The following is an 18,223-nucleotide window of genomic DNA, read 5'->3' on the forward strand; positions in this document are numbered from 1 at the left end:
GAGGTAGTGAGGAGTGACAAACCCCCTGGGAACTGCCTGTTTGTGGTGGCTCAAAATCTCACTCAATTTTGCAGTCTCGGATTGCTAGTCAAAATATTTTAGGCACCATATATATATTTTTTTAATCTTTACTCCCATCTCCCAAAATTTGTCACAAAAAAATGAAGAATTCTGATGATCCAACCCAGCACCAACACACAGACACACACACACACACACACACACACACACACACACACACACACACCAACAATTCCTGCATCCTACCATCAAAGTGTTAAATGTACTTCTTTGTATTCAATCTTAAGGATTTTAACTTATCGCTTCTATTGATTTCCAAAACACATCTCACCTGCATCTTGGAGCATCAGAGGGCTTGTTCTTTTCACCGAGCTATGTGGAAATTCATCATTATCGGTAAAATTCAAATGCACCCATTAAAACTAATCTATCTTTGAGGGTCTGCATTTCATGGTTGGGGTAATAGCTTCAGATGTGGGGGTATAGGAGCAGGATGCAATTAGACCTTAAGGCCGCATGCATCTCCAGCCTTTCCTCTAGAAAAGATACAGTCTCACAGAAATTTCCTGTACCTCCTTCAATGGAAAATAATAATAAGACGACTTCTGAGACTGAATTTAGTATCTGTTAACATGAGAGCACCTATTCGTCCCCTATTTTCCTTCTCCAACACCCCAGAACTAAATTGTCAACCCTTTGAATGTAGAGGCTGTGTTTTGCTGACTTCAGCATTTAGCATGACATGCATTTATTGCATGGCACAGTAGGTGTTAATGAAAATGAACTGAACTAATTTCAACATCATAGAAGCTATACTGTTTTATTTTATTTTGACTATTTTTAAAATGTTTATTTTTGAGAGACAGAATGCAAATGAGGGAGGGGCAGAGAGAGAAGGGGCAGAGGATCCAAAGCAGGCTCTGCACTGACAGCAGCGTGCCCCATGTAGGGTTCAGACTCACAAACTGTGAGATCATGACCTGAATCAAAATCAACTGATCAAAATCAACTCAACTGATTGAGCCATCCAGGTGCCCCAAAGCTATACCATTTTATATGAAAGTGAATCACAGTTATTTTTTCCCACAATTCACAGAGACTTTACTACCTACAGACAGTGGTTAGAATGGCATTTCATGGCTAAATGCGTTGATGATTAGAGGTTAACTTCTTCTTGTTGTTTGTTTGCTTGGTCTGAATTATCTGGGTCACTTGCCTTACCTCACTCTTTCTCAGTTATTACCTACATATGAACACAGTTTAGACATAATGGCATTGAAACACCAAGTAAGAAAAACTGATGCTACATAGCTGGAAAGGGAGGGTAGTTTCCATTTTCTAAATTTAAAAAATTCACATGAGGTCAAAGTTGTCATACCTTAATCCCAAGATTAACTTTGCCATGTGGAGCTCTCTGCACAGAACTTGGGTCCCTCTGAGGAACCCTACCACCTGGAATGGTCAATTGACCGAAATTCACTTATGTCTCCTCCTAATCATTTCATTTTTGTTTTTTTTTTTCCATTTTACAGTTGTTGGAAACAACAATATCAAGGAAAATTTGCTGCTGAAATTATGTTTGAAAAGATCCTGAGCAAAATATTTTTAAGAAAATAATGTTTGTTTCTGGTCCTAATGTATCTTTCTTTTTAAAATGTGTTTTAATTATAATTAACATTGAGTATAATTAACACAGAGTGTTATATTAATTTCAGCTGTACAGTATAGTGATTTGGCAATTCTATACATTACTCAGTGCTCATCAAGATAAGTGTGCTCTTAATCCCTTTCACCTACTTCACCCATTCCCCCCACTGAACTGTCCTCTGGTAGCCATCTATTTGTTCTATATAATGAAGAGTTGGGTTTTGAGTTTGCCTCATTTTTTCCTTTGTTCATTGTTTTGTTTCTTAAATTCTACATATGAGAGCAATCACATAGTATTTAACTTTCTCTGACTGACTTATTTAGCTTAACACTATACCCTATGGATCCACCCATAATGTTGCAAATGGCAAGATTTTGTTCTGTTTTATTGCTCAGTAATATTCCATTTTATACATATATTATATATATTGTATATATATGTTGTGTATGTAAATGTGTGTGCATATATACATATATACCACTCCTCCCTTATTGATTCATCTATATGGACACTTGAGCTGATTCCATAATTTGGCTATTGTGAATATTACTGCAATAGACATAAAAGTGCATATACCTTTCAAACTAGCCTTTGAGGAACTATCCAGTAGTGGAATTACCGGATCATAAGGTAATCTTATTTTCAATTTTTGAGGAATGTCCATACTGTTTTCCATAGTGGTTGCAACAGTTTGTATTCCCACCAACAGTGTATAAGAGTTACTTTTACTCCACATCCTCAATAACACCTGTTGTTTCTTGTGTTGTAGATTTTAGCCATTCTAACAAATGTGAGATAATATCTCATTCTGGTTTTGATTTGTATCTCCTTGATTAGTGATATTGAGCATCTTTTCATGTGTCTTTGACCATCTGTATATTTTCTTTGGAGAATTATCCGTCCATGTCTTGGGCTGATTTTTAATTGGATTATTTGGGTTTTTTTGGGGGGGGGGTTAATATGTATATGCTCTTTATATATTTTGGATACTAACTCTTTATTGGATATGTTAACTGTAAATATTTTATCTTGTTCAATAGGTTGTCTTTTAGTTGTGTTGATTGTTTCTTTTGCTGTGCAGACGCTTTTTATTTTGATATAGTCCTACTACTTTATTTTGCTTTTTTTTTTTTTTTAACTTGTCTCAGGAGACATATCTAGAAAAATGCTGCTATGGCCAATGTCAGAGAATTGACTGCCTGTGATACTTATGGTTTCAGGTCTCACATTTAGGTCCTTAATCCATTAGTACAGGTCTTTCACCTCCTTGGTTAAGTTTATTCCTGGGTATTTTATTCCTTTTGGTGCAATTGTAAATGGGATTGGTTCCTTAATTCTCTTTCTGATGTTGCATTATTAGTATACAGAAATGCAACAGATTTCTATATTGGATTTGCATCCTATAATTTACTGAATTTGTTTATTAGTTCTAGTAGCTTTTTGGTGGAGTCTATATATAGTATATGTCTTCTGCAAATAGTGAAGGTTTTGCTTCTGTATCAATTTGGATGCCTTCTATTCTGTTTACTCATCTAATTGAGGTGGCTAGGACTTTCAGTACTAAGTTGAATAAAAATGGTTGAAGTGGACATCCTTGTCTTATTCCTGATCTTAGGGGGAAACTCTCAGTTTTTCACCACTGAGTATGATGCTGACTGTGCGTTTCTGTACCTGGCCTTTATTATGTTGAGGTATGTTTTCTCTAAAACTACTTCGTTGAGAATTTTTGTCATGAATGAATATTGTACTTTGTCAAATGCCTCTTCTGTATCTATTGAAATGACAATATAGTTTTTATCCTTTCTCTTGTTGATGTGATGTATCACATTGATTGACTTGTGAATATTGAACCACTTTTGCATCCTGAGAATAAATCACACATGGTCGTGTGTGGGAAATGGAGCAGTGTCACGACCACAGGCACATACCCACTCAGGGTCCAAGATCTCAGAGAAAACTCAAGATTGCAGGGTTGAAAACAATCCGAGAGGACTTGAGTGAAATGCTCTTGGAATGTGGCCTGTTCCTTAGTACACAGATAAGGAGGCTTTGCTTAAGGGAAGCCATCAGTAAATAGCACTGTGAGTTCACTCCCCTCTTTGTATTTCATCCTACCAAGAAGACTCCAGGGACGCCTGGGTGGCTCAGTCAGTTATGCGTTTGATTTCAGCTCAGGTCATAATCTCACGGTTCGTGGGTTCAATCCTATTGGGATCTGTACTGAACATTTGCTCCGAGCCTGGAGCTGCTTCAGATTCTGTGTCTCCTTCTCTCTCTGCCCCTCCTCCACTTGCATTCTGTCTCACTCTGCCTCTCAAAAGTAAATAAATGTAAAAATTTTTTTCAAAATGCCATTCCTTAAAAAAAAAAAAAGACTCCTGTCATATCTTGTTTTTCTGAGACCACTCCTGCATGATGTTTACCTACTGTGCAGAAGCTTTTTATTTTGATGTAGTCCTACTAGTTTATTTTTGCTTTTTTTTTTTTTTTTGGTCTCAAGAGACATATCTAGAAAAACACTTTTAACAATTGTGAGGTAAATTTTTAAAATCTGCCTATTAAAATTAAATTATTAAAATTAACAGGTAATAGTTGTGGTATCACAGGTGGAGTAGAACACACATTTGGATTAAAAAAAGGGACTGGTCAGCTATACCTTAGAAGATTTGTTTAGGTTGCACAAAAGACATGACATTTTATTTAAGGCAGAAGTGGTAACAAGGGCAAAAGTGTAGAAGCATAAAATGAATGCTATAGTCTAGGAACCAAAATTCTGACTGGAGAAGATATTTGTGAAATGAGAACAATAGAAGATGGAACTGCCAAAAATTTGAATCTCCAATTCAGGAATGTCTTGAATGGGATTGCAGTGCTTGTATATTATTTTCCTATGGCTGCTGAAACAAATCAGAAACTTACTGTCTTAAAACAATACAACTTTATTATCTTACAATTCTGTATGCCAGAAGTATCACATGAGCCTCACCAGCTTAACACCAAGGTGTCAGTAGAGCTTCTGCATTCCTTTTGAGAGGCTCTAGGAAAAGATCCAATTCTGATCATTTAGGTTGTAGGCAGAATTGATGACACCCCTCCACTCCTTTCCCCCTTTGTTTCTTAATGGCTGTTGGCTGAGGACATATTCAGTTTCTAGAGGCTGCCCAAGTTCATGTCCTCTTACTCCATCTTCAAAGCTACTAATAGCAGAGTCCTTCTCCCATTGCATCTCTCTCCACAGCAAGGAAATGTTATCTGCTTTTAATGGCTCATGTGTTAGATAGGATCCACCTGGATGGTCCATCTCAAGGTCCTGAACCATGATCACATCTGCAAAGTCTCTTTTGTCTTGTAGGGTAATGTATTCACAGGTTCTAGAGATTAGCATGTGGACATCTTTGGGGAAGTATTATTCTGCCAACCACAGCTGGTAAATGAAGAATTTCAGTTGATTGTATACAACTTAACTGAAAATGTGGTATCTTAGTAATATTCAAGCCCAATTTGTTCTTTGTACACATAGAAGAGTGTTGGCTGTGAGGATCTAGGAGATTGATCCTCAATCTCCAAGAAAGTATCTACTTTCTTTTGACTCAAGTTTTGTTTATTTATCTTGCCTTTCTATGGAACAAACTTAACAGTGATAGTGAATGGGGAAATGTTTCATTTTCAGCACATAAAGTTGCTACTGAAATATGAATTTTGAGAAAACTGAGCATGCAGTAGGAAGCCATTTATCTTCCCTTGGTTTTTGACTTTTCTTATGGGTAACATCCAGAAGTAAAGCCATAAGTGAAATATTTTATTCCTAGTAGCAAAATTTTATAATTGACTTTCTATTTACAAAAAAACATTTTATGCCATAGAAGCACCAAAATTAATTAAAAAAATAATTGCATTAAAAATAAAACACTTTGTTTACAAACATTTTTTAATTATGTAAAAAAAACTCAGTTAATACAGAAAGTTATAGTGTAATGTTTTTCTGTGGGCATTTTGTGTTTGTTGGACTTGCTGAGATTCCTTAAAATTATAAGCTTATTGAAATTTGGACTTATAATTCCCTCTATTTTTTATTAGAAAATGTTTCTATTAGTAAGCAGAGCAAATCTGTATTGTTCCATTGCTCTGAAGACTCAGATCTCATCAAAATTAATCTCTTGTAAAATTTTTCATGATTTATTCAATATATATGAATGTTTCCAAAAAGTCTTTGGGTGAAACACCCAGGGAAAAGCATAGTTTTCCTTGGTGATCTTTTTCTTCAATAATCTCTTTCTGTTCCATTTCAGTAATACCCCAGTAAACTTCTACTGGCTTTCTGAGGCTATAAATCCACTCAGAGCAGTGGCAATGTCAGCGCCATTAAGTTATTAGGAAGTAACAAATAAGTTTTTCTGTCATGACATTGGAGACATTATTTACTGTAAACCATGGTTTCAGTTTGATCTATTCAAGTTATTAAAGTTAATATGGAAAGTAGAGAAGGTAGAGTTTTAAAATATGACTATAAATAATGTTTTATACCTATTTTCAAAGATATCACAGGAGAAAAGTTTTAAAAGAGTTTTATAAAATAAACTCCTAACCTATGAAATAAAAATAGAAATGAAGGTGTTAGCATTTAGTCTTTTCCTACATAGAAAATACCTTCTACATTCCAGTTGTAATAGATACTTAGATTTTTTTCACACTTATCTTTTAAACAAACATAAATAATTCTTATAGTTCTACTAGTGAGTTAGTATAACCTCAGCATATTTGTTCAGCAGCTCTGTTTTTCATATTTTTCTATGTTTTTTATATGTTTTGTATAGGGAAATATGCAATTGGTAGTAAAACATTCACAGACCTTTCCAATACTTGATTAAGTGTCCCTTCAATTTTTTAAACTAATGATTTTCTAAAAGTCGCCATAATTTTATAAAACACCATGATGCACTTAAATACACACTTAAAACAATTAAAAACATACATTGTGATATGTAAGAGATCATCTGTGGCAGAGAGTGCTATAAATTTATAAAATTTATTTCATTTCTTCCAGATCAAACAGTAAGATTGCATATCCTAACTATTAGCAGTAAATTTGGCATAATAAGCTACATTCTGACTGACAGAATTGAGTGGAAGTGATGTGTTCCATGACTGACACACAATACCATCTAGATGATTCTCCACATTCTCTTCTCCTGTCCTACAAAAATGTTATGTTAAAGATGGAGTTCACATGACACGGAAAGAGTCTGGGCTCCTGAATGACCGCATGGAGTACAGCTCTTACCACCTTACATTGGACTATGAAGAGGTAAACGATTTTATTATAGTAAACGATTAAGATTTCAAGGTTTTTTTTTTCAGCAACTAGGCACACTTATTTTAATAAATCTTATATAGACTTTAGTATCTGAAAATAATAACAAAAACCAAAAGCTTTAGATAAATTTATTGAAAAAACTTTTCATCACACCTGGGAATAATTGAAATAATTCAAATTTATAATTAGAATGCCTTGTTCCCACTAGAGTATAACCTGTGAATAACTGCTTCTAAATAAAATGGGAATAGAATTGTCATGAAGTCATCATCACGATTTACTGTACTTGACTTAAGTTCTAAGTTATATTTTAGCCTAGTAGGTAAATATTTCATTTGACAAGGAAAGGATATAATCTACTTTTAGATGAAGAGTAAGGGTCAAGGATAGCTAAACACTTATGAAAAATAAGAGAAGGAAATAACATTTTCCCTATAAGATATATAAATTTCTATGAAGCTATATTAATCAAGAAAATATGATAATGGTATAGGAAAAATGTATTAATGACATAGAATAGAGTCCATAGAGATGCATATATGTGAATTCTGATATGTGATTAAGGTTGCATATCAGATCAGTGAGGTAAAGTAGAACTACTGAATGACTGAAAATTAATTGCTAAATCTATATAAAAAGATATTAGTTCCCTGCTCCACATTATTTATAAAAGTAAAAACACTAGATCAAAGGTTGGCAAGCAATGGTCCATGGGCCAAATCCAAGCTCCGGCCTCTTCTTATAAATAAGGTTTTACTGGAACACAGGCACATGCATTAATTTATGTATTGCTTATAACTTCTTTCATGTTACAACATCAGAGTTGAAAGAGAAATCATGTGGTTTTAAAAACCAAAAGGATTTACTATCTAGCCCTTTGTGGAAAAGATTTCTGACTCCTGTCCAGGATGAATTAATAAATATAATAAACTTTAAAACCCTTAGTACAATATATAACTAAATATCTTTTAGATCAACTTTGGAAAAATATTTTTAAGCAAAATAACAAGATTATTCAATATAAAAGGAAAATATCTAATTATGTCTGTATTAAAATACCCAATTATGATTTATAAGCAACTAAACAAACATGGATAGGCAAATTATAAATGGAGATATTAGCAATTTTGCCACCAATAAAGACTTAATGTCAATAATTCATAAAGGAAATATAAATAAATTTTAATAAGAAAAAAATCATAATTCCAAAGACATGAACAGACATTTCACAGGTGAAGCAACACATAAACATAGAAAGATATGTTTAGCATGTTATTATTTACATAAATGCCAATCAAAACTATATTGAAATATATTTTATACCTGTTTGCCAAAAATTAAAAACTCTAACATTGCCAGGTGTTAGAGAAGGTTTGGAGACAAAGAACATTCACTCACAGGTTCACATGCTGGTAGGAACACAGGTAGTGCAGCTACATTGTAAAAATATGTGGCATTATCTCCTAATTTTGAGTATTTATATAACCTACTTTATTTTTTTATTTTTTAAAAATGTTTTATTTATTTCTGAGAGAGAAGAGACAGCGTGAACAAGGGAGGGCCAGAGAGAGAGGGAGACACAGAATCTGAAGCAGGCTCCAGGCTCTGAGTTAGCTGTCAGCACAGAGCCTGACATCGGGCTTGAACACACAAACAGAGAGATCGTGACCTGAGCCAAAGTCAGATGCTTAACCGACAGAGCACCCAGGCGCCCCTATATAACCTACTTTATTCCTGGCTATATGTCCAAAAGAAAACTTTACACATGTCAATACTACCTTTAGATCTAGGCAAAAAAGGGGTGCTTGCCCTGGGACCTAGCATCAAAGAACTCAATGCTTTAGAGGGACTTTCTCAAAATTTTCTAAGTTCCCCTCCAATAAGTAGGATCAGACTCATCCCAAATGCATCCTTATACCAGACTAAACCTGTGGACCTTGGTTAACTTTTTTCTTCTTTAGGGAACTCTCTGACCCTCTATGGTGAGTTAACAAAATGTTTTGGAGCTGCAGACTCATGCCCATGGTGTCCTCCTAAGGCTCAATGGCAGGGCCCTGGTTCCAGGAGGATAATCTGAAAAATGGATTGCTCCTACAGGCCAGAAAGGTATTTCATTCATGGGATCACATAAGATTAGACAGCCAGAAGTTTTCTACATGTGTATTTGGAGTGATTTAAATTATTTCTAGACAGAGATCCCACAAAAAATTTCTCCAAGGCCCTGCAAATCCTAAGGGTATTTCTGGTACCATTGTATAAAAGGTAACACATTAAAATAAAAAAATAATTATAGAATACATATAGAATTTATAAAGCACATGTAGTATTTACAAAGAAAGCAAAAGAATGATAGGTTGGCAGGAAACAAGGTAGAGGGAAATGAAGGAGAGGAAGATGGCAGCAGAGTAGGAGGACCCTAGTCTCACATCCTGTAAGGAACACACCAAGATAACTATGAGTGGTCTGAATATGATAATTAGTTTAAACAAAAACAAATGATTTCGACTCATTAGATTCAAATCATCCAAATATCCCAGAAGTCAAACTGGGGCGCCTGGGTGGCTTAGTCGGTTAAGCGTCCGACTTTCGCTTGGGTCATGATCTCGCGGTTCGTGGGTTCGAGCCCCGAGTCGGGCTCTGTGCTGACTGCCAGCTCAGAGCCTGGAGCCTATTTCAGAGTCTGTGTCTCCCTCTCTCTCTGACCCTCCCCTGCTCACGCTGTCTCTCTCTCTCTCCCAGAAATAAATAAAAATATTAAAAAAAAAAAAGAAAAGAAGTCAAATTGAAGACTGACAGAACAAACTTCACAACTAAAGGGATAGAAGAGGCCATATCAAAGAAGATAGGAAGTATGGAGACATAGTTTAAGGTAGAAATAGATTACAGGTGCTGTAGAGTGAAGGGAATCCTGGTCACAGAGAAGGGTAAAGGAGAGAGAAGCACCCAGGAGATTGCACAAAAAGAATGCTTCCCCAAAGTGTTTGGCTTAGAACACAAGAGAGGTTGAATTTTGTGAGTTCTTTAAACCAGCAGGTCCTAAAGCCTGAAGTTTTAAAGTTCACCAGGCTTGGCTAAGATAGAGCCCAGAGGGAACTGAACTACTTCTGGAGAGAAGACAGGAACACAACCCAGGGTAAGAGAGCATGGAAATAGTGATCTGAAGACTGCCTGGGGCACACGGGGCAGGGGGCAGGATTTTTTTCCCTTCTGGGAATGTGCCCCTAAGAAGCAGTGTTCATGGAGATGCCTCTCTGGGAAGAAAAGAGCTGGCCAGTGCCATTTCCCTCCCCTACCTCTCAAACTAAAGAAGAGCCACCTGTGGGAAGCAGTACAGAACCAATACTGGCTGCCTAACTTGCTTACACCAGGCCTTACCATCCGGCACTCTGGTGGGACTTCCCTTCTCAGGCAATCTTGCCTCAGTACCACTGTGACAGGCCTCTACACCAGAAGACAATCACAAACCCATTCTCACACCATGTCTCCTGACCAGAATTCTACAGGGCCTCAGTTCTGGTAGAGGTGACAGCAGACCAGTGCCCACCTGGTTAAAACTGGTCACATGCAGGCCAAGGACCCAACACTGTCCACAGCAGGAAAGGAGAGACTCTGCAGACAATTGCCTGAAGGATAGAGCAGCCAAAACACAATAGCAGAGTACATGTAGCACACACCAGAGACAATCCCTAAAGCAGCAGGACCTGGGCACTACATGACCTCTTCTTCATAAAGCCATTACTTTCAGAAGCAGGATATGTAACTGGCTTTTCTAACAGAGAAGAAGGCAGAGATGTAGATAGAATGCTGAGATGGAGGATTTTATCTCAGATTAAAGAACAAGATAAGGTCACAACCTAGGGTCTAAGCAAAACAGATATAACTAACATGCCTGATGGAGAATTTAAAGTAACAAACATAAGAATACTCACTGGACTGGGACACCTGTGTGCCTCAGTCAGTTAGTGTCTGACTTCAGCTCAGGTCATGATCTTGTGATCTGTAAGTTCAAGCCCTGCATCAGGCTCTATGCTGACATCTCAGAGCCTGGATCCTGCTTTGGATTCTGTCTCTCCCTCTCTCTCTTCTTCCCACTCCTCCATTCTCACTCTGTCTCCCTCTCTCTCAAAAATAAATAAACATTAAAAATATTTAATAATAAAAAAGAATATTCACTGGACTTGAGAAAATAAGACATCAACTAGAACCATAAAACAGAGATAAAAGAATTAAAGAATCAATTAGGGATGAAAATGTGATAAACGAGTTTGGAAATAGGCTTGATGCAATGGACAGTAGGATGGAAGAAACAGAGGAACAAATTAGTGACTTAGGAGACAAAAATAGGGGCGCCTTGTGGCTCAGTCAGTTGTGTCCGACTTCAGCTCAGGTCATGATCTCACAGTTCGTGGGTTCGAGCCCCATGTCGGGCTTTGTGCTGACTGCCAACTCAGAGCCTGGAGCCTGTTTCAGATTGTGTCTTCCTCTCTCTCTGACCCTCCCCTGCTCATGCTGTCTCTCTCTCTCTCTCAGAAATAAATAAAGCATTAAAAAAATATTTTAAAAAATGGAGACAAAAATAATGGAAAATAATGAACAAAAGACAGAAAGAATTATGGAACATGAGAGAGACTTAGGGAACTCATTGACACCATCAAACATAAAAATATTCATACTATAGGAGTCCAAGAAGACAGAAAAAAGGTACCAGAAAATTAATTTGATGAAATTATGGAAAATTTATTTGAAGAAATTTATTTGAAGAAATAAAATTCTCCCTCATCTGGAGAAGGAAACAGACATCCAGATCCATGAGACACAGAGAACTCCCATCAAAATCAATAAAAGCAGGCCAGGGGTGCCTGGGTGGCTCAGTTGGTTAAGTGTCCGACTTTGGCTTAGGTCAGGATCTCACAGTTCATGGGCTCAAGCCCCACTTCAGGCTCTGTGCTGACTGCCAGCTCAGAGCCTGAAGCCTGGTTCAGATTCTGTATCTTCCTCTCTCTGACCCTCCCCTACTCTCTCTCTCTCTCTCTCTCTCAGAAATAAATAAAACATAAAAAAATTAAAACAAACAAACAACAAAAAAAGCAAGCCAACAGAAAAACATATTGTAGTTAAATTTGTAAACTATAATGATAAAGGAAAAAAAACCCATAAAAATAATCAAGACAAAAGAAGACTTAAAACCCATAAGGCTAGCTGGAGGTTTCCCAACAGAAACTTGGCAAACCAGAAGGGAGTGGCATGATATATTCAACGTGATGAATGGGAAAATCTGCAGCCGGCAACACTCTATCCAGCAAGGCTACCATTCAAAATAGGAGAGATAAAAAAAAGTTTCCCACACAAAAACTAAAGGAGTTCACGACCACTAAAGCAGCCCTCCAAGAAATAATAAAGGGGTCCCTTTGGGTGGAATGAGAGAACAAAAGTGACAAAGAAAAGAACAGAGAAAATTTCCACAATGACAAAACAAGTAAAAAATGACATTAAATATATATCTATCAATAATTACTCTGAGTGAAAGTGGATTAAACGCTCCAATCAAAAGACATAGGGTGTCAGAATAGATTTTTTAAAAAAAGGAAGCAAAACCCATCTATATGCTACCTACAAGAGACTCATTTTATACCTAAAGACACTTGCAGATTGAAAGTGAGAGGATAGAAAAACAAACATCATGAAAATAGATGTCAAAAGAAAATGGGAGTAGCAATACTTATATTAGAAAAACTAGATTTTAATGATTGTAAAAATAGGGGCACCTGAGTGGCTCAGTCGGTTGAGCCTCCAACGTGGGCTCAGGTCATGATCTCATAGTTGGTGAGTTTGAGCCCTGCATCAGTCTCTGTGCTGAATGCTTGCTCAGAGCCTGGAGCCTGTTTCAGATTCTGTGTCTCTTTTTCTCTTTGCCCCTCCCCTGCTCACGCTCTGTCTTACTCTGTCTCTCAAAAATAAATAAATGTAAAAAAATTAAAATAAAAGATTATAAAAATAAACAAAGAGGGACACTTTACAATCATAAAGAAAACAACCCAAGAAGATAAAATATGTGTATATATTTATATATACATAAGTATATAAGATATATTTATAAATTACATTAAACAACAAACATAAAAACATTAATTGATAATAATATAACTTATTAGAGAAATTTAACACCCCATTTACAATAGATGATAAAGTTACAGAAAAATCAACAAGGAAACAATGCCTTTGAATGACAAAATGTACCAAATGCACTTAACAGATATATTCAGAACATGCTATCCCCAAACAGCAGAAAACATATTATTTTCAAGTGCACATGGGACATTCTTTAGATTAGATCACATATTAGGTCACAAAACAGACCTCAACAAATACAAAGAGATTGAAGCCATATCATGCACCTTTTCTGACCACAATGCTATGAAACTAGAAGTCAACCCACAAGAAAAAAAAAATGGAAAGACCACAAATACATGGAGGCTATATTACAAGCTATTAAACCAGGAAATCACAGAAGAAATTTAAAAATAATGGAAACAAATGAAAGTGAAAATATAATGAATGGCCCCAAATCTTTTGGATGCAGCAAAAGCAGTTCTAAGAGGGAAGTTTATAGCATTATAGGCTACCTCAAGAAGCAAGAAAAAATGTCAAATAAGCAACCTAACCTTACACCTAAAGGAGCAAACAAGAAGAACAAACAAAACCCAAACCAGTAGGATGAAGGAAATAATAAAGATTAGAGAAGAAATAAATGAAATAGAAAGTAAAATAATAATATAACAGATCATATAAACCATGAGCTGGGTCTTTGTAATGACCAACAAAATTGATAAACCTTTAGCATGACTCATGAAAAATAAAAAATAAAAATAAAAAATAAAGGAGAGAAAGAAAGGGAATGACACAAAATCAGAAATTAAAGAGAAGATATGCCAACAAAAGCACAGAAATACAAAGGAATACAAAGGTAATATTATGAAAAATTATATGCCAACAAATTGGACAACCAAGCAGAAATGGGTAAATTCCTAGAAACATATAACCTCCCAAAACTGAATCAGGAAGAAATATAATATTTGAAAAATTATCAGCAATAAAATTGAATTAGTAACCAAAAAACTCCCAAGAAACAAAAGCCAACGACCAAATGGCTTCACAGGTGAATTCTACCAAACATTTAAAGAAGAGTTAATACCCATTCTTCTCAAACTATTCCAAAAAATAAAAATAGAAAAGGAAGGAAAACTTCCAAATTCACTCTATGAAGCCAGCATTACCTTGATATCAAAACCAGACAAAGGCATCACTAAACAAGAGAACTATAGGCCAATATCCCTGATGAACACAGAGGCAAATATTCACAATAAAATACTAGTGAACTGAATCCAACAATACAGTAAAAGAATCATTTACCACAATCATGTGGGATTTATCCCTGCGTTGCAAGAGTGGTTCAATATTTGTAACTCAATCAATTAGATATATCATATTAATAAAAGAATAGGATGAGAACCACATAACCATTCAATAGATATAGAAAAAGCATCCATTCATGATAAAAATCTTCAACAAAGTGGATTTAGAGGGAACACACCTCAACATAATAAAGGCCATATATATAACAAACCCACAGCTAATATCATCCTCAAGGGGAAAAAACTGAAAGCTTTTCCTCTATGATCAGAAACAAGACAGGGATGTCCTCTCTCACCATTGTTATTCAACACAGTACTGGAAGTCCTAGCCACAGCAATCAGACAAGAGAAAGAAATAATAGGTATCCAAGTCAGCAAGGAAGAAGTCAAACTTACACTATTTGCATATAACATATTATTATATATAGAAAACTTAAAGATACCACAAAAAAAACTGATTAAACTGATTAACAAATTCAGTCAAGTCTTAGGATGCAAAATCAATGTACAGAAATCTGTTGCATTTCTATACACCAATAATGAAGCAGCAGAAAGAGAAATTAAGGAAACAATCTCATTTACAATTGCACAAAAAAGAATAAAATACCTAAGAATAAACTTAACCAAAGAGATGAAAAACTTGTACTGTGAAAACTATAAAATATGTATGAAAGAAATTGAAGATGACACAAAGAAATGATCCATGTTCATAGATCTGAAGAACAAATATTGTTAAAATGATGTTACTACCTACAGCAATCTACACATTTAATGCAATCTCTATCAAAATACCAATAGGTGGTGCACTTGGGTGGCTCAGTCAGTTGAGCAACTGACTCTTGATTAGGCTCAAGTCATGATCCCAGGGTTATAGGATCAAGTCCTATGTTAGGCTGCATACTGAGTGTGGATCCTGCTTAAGACTCTCTCTCACCCTCTCTAAGAAAATACCAACAGTATTTTTCACAGAACTAGGACAAATAATCCTAAGATTTGTATGGAATTACAAAAGACTGTGAATAGCTAAAGCAATCTTGAAAAAGAAAAGCATAGCTAGAGGCATCACAATTCCAAACTTCAAGTTATATTAAAAAGATGTAATAATCAAAACAGTATGGTATTGGTACAAAAATAGATATAGATCAATAGAACAGAATAGAAAACCCAGAAATATAACCACAATTATATGGTCAATTATTCTACAACAAAGCAAGAAAGAATATCCAAGGGGGAAAAAGACAGTCTTTTCAACAAATGGTATTAGTAAAACTGGAGAGCAACATGCAAAAGAATAAAACTGGATTACTTTCTTATGCCATTCACAAAAATAAAGTCAAAGTGGATTAAAGACCTAAATGTGAGACCTGAAACCATAAAAATCCTAAAGGAGAACACAGGCAATAATGTCTTTGTCATCAGCAGTAGCAACTTCTTTATAGATATATTTCCTGAGGCAAGGGAAAGAAAAACAAAAATAAACTATTGGGACTTCATCAAAATAAAAGCTTCTGCACAGTGAAAAAAAAAAAACCAAACAAACAATCAATAAACCTAAAAGTCAAGCTATGGAATGGGAGAAGATATTTGCAAAGAACATATCTGATAAAGAGTTAGTATCCAAATATATAAAGAACTTGTAAAACTCAACATCCCTGAAATGAATAAACCAATTAAAAATGGGCAGAATACAAGAATAGACATTTTTCCAAAAATGACCTATAGATGGCCAACTGACACATTAAAATGTAATGATGCTCATCATCACTGATCGCCAGGGAAATGCAAATCAAAATTACAATTAGATATCACCTCATACCTGACAGAATGGCTTAAATCAGAAACAGAAAAAAAGCAACAGGTGTTGGTGTGGTTATTAAGAAGGGGGAACCTACCTACTCTGTTCGTGGAAATGTAAACTGGTGTAGCCACTGTGGAAAACAGTATGGAGCTTCCTCAAAAAGTTAAAAACAGCACTATCCTATGATCCAGCAATTGAACCGCTAGGTATTTACCCCAACAATTCAAAAATACTAATTCAAAGGGATATATGCACCCTAATGTTTATAGCAGCATTATCTACAATGGTCAAATTATGGAGATAACCCAAGTGTCCATTGACACTGATGAATGGACTAAGAAGATATATATATAAATTATATATATAAACATATAAGTAAAATTATATACATTGGAATTATATATATATATAATTATATATATTGGAATTATATTATATATAATGGAATTATATATTATTCCATTTATATATACATGAATATTACTCAGCCATGAAATCTTGACATTTTCAATGAGATGGCTAGAGTTGGAGAGTAAAATGTTAAGTAAGTTAGAGATTTCACTCATATATGGAATTTAAGCAACAAAACAAATGAGAAAAGGGGGAAAGAAAAGAGAGAGAGGCAAATCAAGAAAAAGACTCTTAAATGTAGAAAAACAAATTGATGGTTACCAGAAGGAAGGTGTCTGGGGGATGGGTTAAAAAGGTAATAGAGATTAAAGAGTGCATTTGTTGTGATGAGCACAGGGTATTGTATTGAACTATTGAATCACTATATTGTACACCTGAAACTAATATTACACTGTATGTTAACTAACTGAAATTTAAATAAAAACTTTTTAAAAAAAATATTGGAAGAAGATAATCAAATAGTTAGATGTAGGTCATTGTCAAAGTCCTGGATTTTGCTCTCAGTGATGGATTTGCAGGTGTTTAAATTGCCAAACCAACCAAATAAATGAAACCATGTAACCTATATACCAATGTTGGCAATATGTCATAAAACAAGGGATATGATTAATAAAACTTGTGTGGTGTTCAAAAAGTAAAAATGTAAAATAGATTAGTGAAGCAGAGTAAAATCAAACAACACACTTAGGTATAAGAATATAACAAATGATGAAAATAACATTTTAAATCACTGGGAAAGAATGAACTATTTAACAAATATGTATGTATGTAGCAACTGGTTATTTACTATATATTATCTCACAACAAATGAATAGTCAATGGTATTGAACTGGCCTATGGTAAAAGACAGTAGCTACACTTATGGTGAACATAGCATAAACTATAGAGTTGTTAAATAACTATGTTGTACACCTAAAACTAATGTAACATTGTGTGTCAACAATATCAAGAAAATAGCAAATAAAACTTTAAAAATATTTTAATGTTTCAAAAAGCAAATAGTAAATTAAAATTTAAAAATAAAGGATAATGTAAAATTTAAAAAACTTAAGTCACTTAATATGCTTTTGGGACGAACCTCTAAACAAGAGAAACATGTATCAACTATAGAGAAAATGATTAGCAGATGTCACTAATAAAATTTTAAAACATCTGTATGAGAATACCATAAATAATGTTTCAAGGAAAGGGATAGTTTAGAAGAAATATATTCACCTTATATAATAAAGGATTGATCTATAGGATACATGAAGAACATCTGAAAATCATATAAATGACCTAATTTTAAAAAAAAAGGAAAAATGTATGTATAATAAAGCCATAGGAGAAAATTATAAATGCTCAAACATCTATGAAAAATGATCAATTTTCTAGTTATCAGATAATTCAAATTAAAAAGATATATATTTTTTTACGACATTTTATCAAAAGATAAAATTGTGGAGAAGGGTTTGTTGTGTCTTGGTAGTCTATGGAAGGGCAATTTGTCAATATCTATAATTTTAAATGTAAAATAAAATACCCTCAAAGTCTGACACTAATAATTTTAGGTATCTATCAGTATCAACAAGCTATCTTTTGGTTGTGCTGACCTCAAATGGTTTAGGCAGAAAAAGGAA

The sequence above is a fragment of the Hyaena hyaena genome, unplaced genomic scaffold (genome assembly GCF_003009895.1).
Source record: "Hyaena hyaena isolate Hyena2069 unplaced genomic scaffold, ASM300989v1 scaffold_491, whole genome shotgun sequence".
Classification (NCBI taxonomy): Eukaryota; Metazoa; Chordata; class Mammalia; order Carnivora; family Hyaenidae; genus Hyaena; species Hyaena hyaena.